This window comes from Camellia sinensis, chromosome 9 (genome assembly GCF_055761805.1).
Source record: "Camellia sinensis isolate YWXY chromosome 9, ASM5576180v1, whole genome shotgun sequence".
In the NCBI taxonomy this organism is placed as follows: domain Eukaryota; kingdom Viridiplantae; phylum Streptophyta; class Magnoliopsida; order Ericales; family Theaceae; genus Camellia; species Camellia sinensis.
Genome location: NC_138969.1, coordinates 50,422,506 through 50,429,785, shown reverse-complemented (window position 1 = coordinate 50,429,785; position 7,280 = coordinate 50,422,506). Strand labels below are relative to the sequence as shown.

General features: G+C 32.1%; 1 long non-coding RNA gene across 1 annotated transcript; it reads left to right on the top strand.

Moving 5' to 3' along the window:
- Positions 1-428: 428 nt before the first annotated feature.
- LOC145798583 (uncharacterized) lies at positions 429-2,242 on the top strand. Its single transcript, XR_014339662.1, has 3 exons — positions 429-579; positions 1,863-2,006; positions 2,157-2,242. It is a non-coding gene; the product is annotated as an uncharacterized LOC145798583 (long non-coding RNA).
- Positions 2,243-7,280: the final 5,038 nt, after the last annotated feature.

The following is a 7,280-nucleotide window of genomic DNA, read 5'->3' as shown; positions in this document are numbered from 1 at the left end:
GAAAGGAGGAAGGAAGGAGAGAGAGGGGATCTGTTTAAGATCTCAAATCTACAACTAATACTAAAAGAAAAAAAATAGAGGAAAGAGAGAGGATCTGTTTCAGATCTCAAACTTCGAGAATATATATATATATATATAATAAGGGAAGAAGGTTTTTGAATATTTGATGGGACTTTTGTTTATTTGTCAAAGTATGAACCGTTAGATTGGTTCAATCCCATGGTTGAAAATGTTTCCCTCACTTGGACATTTCAATGGTTCAGATTTTTTTTTGGGTGAATATCAAATGGTTGAGATCAGTTTTCCTTTTAGCTTCTAGATTTTCACATATTTACACAAACATCTTTTCTCTCTCTCTCTCTCTCTCTCTTTCTCTCATTTTGATTTCAAAACCGTTTGAAGCTCTGCGCTCTCACACCTCTTCCTCTTCCTCTTCCCACCACATATCTTCCTCTTTCCACCAAGCTTTCTCTCTCCGGTGGTGATTAGCTCCGACGGAATATAGCTCCGGTGGTGATATCCGGAATATAGCTCCATCTGCCTCAATCTCTGTCTCCTCTCTCCCTACACAGCTCCAAGGTAGAAAGCTATCCTCCATGTTGTTTTTTGTTGTTTTTTGTTGTTTTTTTTAGGTGGTGTAAGAATCTAGGGTTTCCCCCCTCTTCTATTTCCAGAATATTGCTCCATCTGCCTCAATAGGGGTGGAAGAATCTAGGGTTTCTCCCCTTTCTATTTGGGTTTTGAAAATAGGGGTGGAAGTTGTAGTGATTAACCCTAATGAAATCTAGAAAACCCAATATGTTGTTCTAGAATTGAGTATTATGAATTTCTTTTGTATACATAAAATTGGTTTAAAGTTGTATGTAAATACTAGGTTTTGAATTTCTAGAATTTGTATACTCGACTTCTGTTTCAGTTGGTCGCTCTGTGTTTTCGTCCTCTGTACAAAACCCAAAAAGGAAAAGATTTTAAAGAGAAAAAACAAAGACAACCCATTTTAGACGAGACCATCTTTTGCTGATTGAGTTTATAGTTTTCTTGGCTCATTTGAGCTACCAAACGGAGGTTCAGACTCAGTCCTATTGCTCCTCTTTATATTTCTTTTAAATGTTTTATTTCATGTTGTTGATTATTAGTTGAACATTGAAAAAGCTTTTACACCCTCTGTTTGTTCTGACAGAAAGTAGTAGTTGCTAGAAAAAAAACCCAATTCTTTGGATGGTTGCTTTTATCAGTTCTTCATATTTCTTCTATTACTTCAATTGGGTATGTGGGAATTTGAGTTTTCTTGGAATATTTTTTTTCTGGGTATACTTTGATCATTATGCATTCATGAGGAGGAAGAAGATAATAAATGGCGTGTTACTTAACAGTTAAATGGCACTTGCAGTGATCAAAGTTTAAAGAAGATAACAAATGGAGTGATCAAAGTTTGAATTGAATATAACACTATTCTCTATCATTGTTATCGGGTTGATTTAGTTGTCTGCGTACAATGATCATTGAAGTTTGAGTTGAATGTAACACTATCTCTATCATTGTTGTTGATTTTTGTACATCTTGCTTAGTTGGGTTGAAGTTTGAGTTTGCTTTGAAATTCTTGACTTGGGTTCATTTCTGTTTATCATCATTTTTGGTTTCATCTTTGGGATTCTTTATAAATCTGCTGATCAACATTTGAGTCTTAGATCACAGTTTTTGAGTCTTTCTCATTACTCAAATTTTAAAATCACTAAATGATTCGCCTAATGATCATTGTTCGAGTTATTTTTGAAAACAAGTTCATGAACCAAACATGTTGTCAAGAACCAAACAGTTATTTTTAAAATCACTAAATGATTCCCGGATGATCCTCTTCACAGGTTCAAGAACCAAACATGCTGTCAAAAATTGCTTCAGTTGACCGGAATAGCCTTCCGAGTTCCAACTGTGGATGTTTCAGTTGTGGACCTCACTGCGAGGCTTGAGAAGGCAGCTACATACCAGCAAATCAAAGATGCTATCAAGTGAGTATTCAGATTTCCTTCAAATTCACCTCATTATGTAGTATATTAGATTGGCAAATTGAGATTTGCATAGTTGTATGAAATTTCTTTGGCTGCCAACTCTTGATTAGCATGTGACGAGGTCTTTTATTCTTTCTTGGTTAATTTCAGGGAGAAATCTGAGGGCAAACTCAAGGGTATTTTGGGGTTCACCGAAGACGATGTGGTCTCCACTGACTTCATAGGGGACAGCAGGTAGATTGTTATACTATTTACCATCTTAATACTCTAGCTGATTGTGTTACTGAATAGTTAAATGCCGTGAATTTGAAATATAAAACAAAAAATATAAAATATGTAGGTCAACTGGGCTTCTGTTTTCATTGGAAGAAGATAACAAATGGGCTTATGTTCCTTTCTTAGGTGGAATCTTACTTAAACCTTTATTAGTCAACTACAAGTGCCATTTCACACCCACTTTTCTTCCTTTATTAGTCAAGGGTTTAGATCCAGAGGCTTCAATTGTTTATGGGTCATTTACATTGGGCTCCATAGTAAAACCCACAAAACTGATGACAATGTTGAGATTGTTAGGAGTGAACACATTTAAGGTTAATTGTGAAATTGATTTTTGATTTGCCATAACAACTACTGTTTGAACAACAACATGAATTGTGATTACTGTTCCTGAAAATTAGATTGGAATTGGAATCAGCTTTTCATCAAACAATGCTCTGCATTTTGTGGATGTATGTAGATAATTACAATTTCTTTCGTTTATCATTTTTGAAAGAAAATTAAATTTTTACGAATTTACATAGTAAATATTTTTATAAAAATGCGTAATTTTAATATAAATTCATATACTTACATAAATTTTTATGAATTTATACATTCTTACTTATATAAATTTATAAAAATTTACGTAATTTTATATAAAATTACATATAAATGTATTACACAAAGAAATATTTCCTCATTTTGAATTGTAGGGTGCTTGGAACCATGGTAAAAGTCATAATTTTTTTTAACTTTTATTAAAATTATATCAAAAAAATTAATTTTTAGTCGGTCTTGCGGACACAAATTTAAAAATTCCAAAAAATAAACTATTAAGAAATTCAATTGCTTTGAATTTTTTTTTTTTTTTTTTGGGCCTTTCTAGACTTCCTTTCAAACTTTTTTTTAAAAAAAATTATTTTTTCAATCCATCTAATCCAGTAAAATTCAAAATCCTAAAGCTTTTTTACATTTTTCTTTAAATTCAGTAACGACGTAAAAGAAGTCCAAAAAAAAGAAGAAGAAAAAAATCTTATAAAATGCTAAAGACAGCCATGAGGCTGTAAATAGTGTTGACGTGTGTAAAACTTGAATGTACCATGGCTTTGCTCTTCTTCTGCTCTATCCTATTCATCGGTCCTAATTTCCCTTTTCATTGGAGGTCGTAACGACGACGATGACCCTACTCTTCTTCCAAGATTTATAGAGAGTGTGTGCTATTATTAGAGGGGAGAGAGAGAGAGAGAGAGAGAGATTGATATTTATAAGCAGAAAAAACTATACGTATATATATATAATATATATCTATTTTTATATATTAAATAGGGAATTTTAGAGAGAGAAATGTTGGGTCTGGAGCGGTAGCTAATATGGAGAAGGATTTTGATTCAAAGCTAAGGATTGAGAGCAATTCTTTCAATGGAGGGAACATACCCAGATCTAAGAGTTTGAGAATTGTGCATGTATATAATCATAGATTATGTATACGTATAGATGTTAGAATTTCTGTTTCTTTATTTTATTACACGTAACTTCTTGGAAATCACCATTTTTACCTAACATGAGTAGATGATATAGATGGAAATCACCATTCTTGGAAATCACCATTTTGAGAATTGTTTAGTAGTGATTTATTTTAATAACACCATTTTGAGAATTGTTTAGTAGTGATTTATTAATAACACCATTTTTACCTACCTTCTTGGAAATTACCATTTTGAGCTTCTCGCGAGGTTGTTTTTCTTTTTGATTATTTGTTTTTATTGATTGATTAATAACATATTTTGTATAAGCTAATTTTTTTATTATTATTAATAGTGAGTATAGAGTACGTGTGTATTCAAATTGTGAGATGGGTTTTTATATTTGGTTAAATATTCTAGAGAGTAATTGAGGGAATTACTGACTTCTTTCAGTTAGCAATGGGTTTAGTTCTGAGTTTTTGAATTTTGTTTCGAAGCTCTTGCAGGTTTGATGATCTTCACAATCTTCTCTTTGTTATGTTTCTTTTTCATTTTTTATTTATGTAGCTTTCAATTTATTTGGATTGGTGTTTCTAAACCTTAAACTAATATGTATTTGTTTTTCTTCGACCTCATATAATTTATTTAGCAATGGGTTTGCTTTTCCTTAAATGGGTTTTGTTAGCAATGGGTTTGATTCTCAAATATATATCAGTTAGCAATGGGTTTTGTTTTTCTTTGGATCACCTATAATTTAATTGGATTGGTGTTTCTAAACCTTAAACTTTAAACTAATTGTGAGATGGGTTTTTGTTTTTCTACTGCGCTGAAGGAAAAGCAGTAGCAGCAGCAGCTGCCCAGCTCTTCGGCCTCCTCTCCAATCTCCTCCAGCAGGTATGATTCCTGACATATATAATATCCTTATCTATGTATTTGTACCGTTTTTGTTTGGTAGATATGAAATTATAGAAGTGGAAAAACATGTGTAATGATTAAGTTCTTATTATTTCTCAATCTTTGATGAGATCTGTCATCTTGGTATTTGAATTTGATAAATTAGGTGATCTGGGTTTTCTCTTTTATTTATCATTGAGTTGGGTTTCAATTGTTAGGGTTAGATTCTCATTCTCAATGTTCCTTTTGCTGCCATTTTATTGTTACAATCCAGAGGCTTCAATGTTATTTTACATTGTTTATGGGTCATTGACATTAGGCTCCATACTGTTATTATTAGAATTCCATTCTCCCAAACCCACAATTTTATTAATTAAAATCAACTCATCTCAATCTAATACATTTTATCCAAGCACCAAGAACTACATTAGTTTTTGAACTGGTTGTGGTGACCATTGAGTGTAGAACACCATTTAGTGTATACTGGTTAGTTTTTTATTTTGTTGTACATGGGTGATCCTCCTGTTGTTATCATAGCAGCCACAAACCTGTGGTGATCCTCCTGTTAAAATTAGAATTGGGTTATTGGGTTTTGATTAAAATTAGAATTTTCTTTGATTATAATTATTTGATTAGAATTCTAAAATTAAAATTAGAATTATTTGATTCAATTTCAGTTTTTCTGTTATTGGGTTTTGTGAATTTTCTTTTTGTTTCAGTGGCTTCAAGGTTCTGATAATTGATCTGTTTTTGTCCGATGCTGCTCTCCAATTCTCCAGTCCTCGATTTTTGCATCTCGAACTTTGCTCGCAAGATAACCTTCATCATCTTCTGAATTTTTTGGATCTATCTTTGCGCCGCCTTCCAAGGTATTCATTCCATTTTCCCACCACTTCGAATTGTGTTGATTGTGGACATTTGACGAGTTCTTTGCATTTTCTTTGAATTATTTGATTCAATTTCAGTTTCTTTGCATTTTCTCTGAATTTTGTTAATGGGCATTAGTTTTTTTGTTTCAATGGGTTCAAGGTTCTAAGACAAATTAGATCTAATTTGATATAAATGGTGTTTTTTTTTAATATAGAAACTGGGCAAACCCTTTTTCCATTGGATTGATAATAGTTTATTACTTGAGTCTTTCCGCTCACAATTAATTGGAATAAGTTTTTTTTTTTTTTTGTCTTTTTATAAAAAAGACAAACTAATTTCATGACTCAGAAATTTTACCAAGTTTTTCTGCTAAACTACCAACTAAATTAAGCCTTAGAAAACGTAGGCTTGCACCCTCTTTACCATTGGTTTTGACAGAATGTCTGTGAGTCCTTCATATTGGTTTGAAATTTTAGGAAATTACGAGACATGAGCATCTTAAAGGAGTTGGAAAAATTTGTTCTTTACCTGCTCGCAAAACTTTTTGCTTTATTGTTGAATATAAACTGTGTTCACACCAATTGTTTTCAGTTCTCCTTGCAATATCTGTTCCATAAATGAAAAATAATACATGGAAGTGAAAGGTATGCATTCCTTTTAAGCATTAAATTGTACAGATTCAGTCAGTTTGTTTGTTTGTTTTTTTTTTTGGCCAGCAAATAACAACCACTTTCTATAATAAGAATGCACTTACAAATACTTGGTAGCATGGGATTTGTTACATTTGAGAGGGACACAAATGCCTTGAGAGCCAGAAAAGTATTGATACCTAGAATAATAAACTCTAATTCCCTCTCAAAACAAGAATGAAATCAGAATCCAGAAAAGCTCATAATGTTGCAATAAAAAATAAAGAATAAAAAGACATCCAAAGGGATTGCCCCCATTTTGGTCTAATAATAACCCAAACCCCTGTAACATCAAGGGGGGCAATTTTGGCCACATTATTGTCCAACCATGAAAGCAATATCAGAATAATGGTTCCAGACCTTTCTGTTTAACTCAAAAATAAATAAACTTATCATTTCACAGCCATTCCCATAATATAATTTTGATTTCTGACAAACAAATAAGGTATGTGTACATTACTTTTGAGATCACATAATATGAACAAATATCAAAGTTCCGTTTCATTCAAGCTAGAATAAGCTCCTTTTGCTTAGGATATACATGTTTATAAACCAAATTCAATATTATATCACATAATTCCTGACCATATAGTCAATTTTCTGTTAGGAACAGAACCCCAATTTAAAACAACATTATGTCAATAGGTGTTTAAACAATCATCTAAATATCGCTGACCTCTAATTCCAGTTCTGTATGCCAGGCTGTTTTGGGAGATGATGAGCAGAAACTGGTTTAATGAGAGAAGAATAGTTTTGGCATCGGAGAGAGAGGATGACTTATTGAGAGAGTTCATAAAAAGGCAAAGAATTGGACATTAGTTAAGAATTGTAGGCAAGTAATCTTATTGACACATTTTTTTTTTCTTTTTCCTTTTTTAAATGTTGTGACTGAGGAGGATGAACCAGACACTTCCTGCTATTTTTGGTCTCAAAGGTACTGACTCAACACACACACAGTTAATGAAATGTTTGATTCTTTAATAAGAAATGGGTGTTAATTTTTTTATTCATAAAATGGGTTTTTCTATATTATGAGTTTTTCTATTGTTTGCTAAATACTCATAAATATATACGGATCTATAAATACTTCTGAGTTTGCT